The sequence below is a fragment of the Oppia nitens genome, unplaced genomic scaffold (genome assembly GCF_028296485.1).
Source record: "Oppia nitens isolate AA-2021 unplaced genomic scaffold, nextdenovo-longstitch-racon4-pilon3 scaffold9_pilon_pilon_pilon, whole genome shotgun sequence".
In the NCBI taxonomy this organism is placed as follows: domain Eukaryota; kingdom Metazoa; phylum Arthropoda; class Arachnida; order Sarcoptiformes; family Oppiidae; genus Oppia; species Oppia nitens.
This window is the reverse complement of record NW_026533253.1, coordinates 2,998,607-2,999,982: the sequence shown is the minus strand read 5'-3', so window position 1 is coordinate 2,999,982 and position 1,376 is coordinate 2,998,607.

Sequence of the window (1,376 nt, the reverse complement as noted above, 5' to 3'; positions counted from 1 at the left end):
CGGTGATCAATTTAAATTCATTAATAAATAACAACATAATTATATATGTATATAATTATTATATTAATTATATTTACATTATACTTTAAATACATTATAATGATAAAAATTGTTGTTTTATTGATATTAACGCACATATTGCTTAATTGAAAATATTATATTATAAAATATGTTATAATTATATTATATTATATAAAATAGTGTAAATGTATTTCATAAAGTTTTTATTTTACAAATTGAGGCAAACTTTACAACGAATTATATTTAAAAATAATTATAAAGAGAAAGGAGAAAGAGTTTGCAGTTATTAATAATTTTTATTATTAATGTATTATTATAATAATTATTACATTTTATATATATATATACATGTATTATATTTGTATTTTATCAAAATATACAGTACATAAATATATGCATATTATATATAGATATATATATATATTGAAAAAATATTACATAATACATAAATTTTTAATATGAATTAACATTTTTCATAACATTTTATTTTTTCTGTAATTTTTATTTAGAGATATGAATTTTAAGATACTTATTATAAATTTATATTAATATCATTAATTGGTGCTTAAGAAATAAACAATTTCATTGATTTTATTTACTGTATAAATCATTATTTATGTCAATAATAATATATACAAAATTTGTGAAAATAACATTTTTTCTTTAAATGCTTAAAATGTGCCACAAATTATATTTCTTATACAGTATTAGTATATTATATTTAATAAAACATTGATATATAAATGTATATCTAATCTATATGTATGAAGATTTATAAAAATATATAAAATTATAAAATAATTGTATGAATCATTGAAAGAAATTAATGTTATTAATAATACAAAAATTTGTATAAAATTATTTTCTTTATTTTTATTTTATTTCACATTATATATATAAAATATATAAATATTGTTTTTTGTAATTATATGAAATAATGATTTTAATAAAAATTGTTTTTATTTATAAATTATATATTTTATTAAATAAACAAAATTTGTTTACATTATTATAATGACATCTAAATAGATAGTGAATGAAAAAGAAATATATTTAAAAAATATAATTTAAATATTTAACAAAACTGTAGGGAAAATAAAGATATAAAAAACTTAATATTTAAATATCTTAAAATAAACATGAATTCTAATACATTTAAGATATCGCTTTATAAAATTTAAATATAAATAACAAAACTTAATATTTAAGTTTAAAGTTTAATTTTGATTTGTTATTCACTAAATATTAATGAAATAATTTATATTATATTCTTAATTTGGCAAAAATATTTGTATAAAGAATAAAATAATTTTCATTAATATATTATATTATGTATTTAAGTAATAGAATAGGAA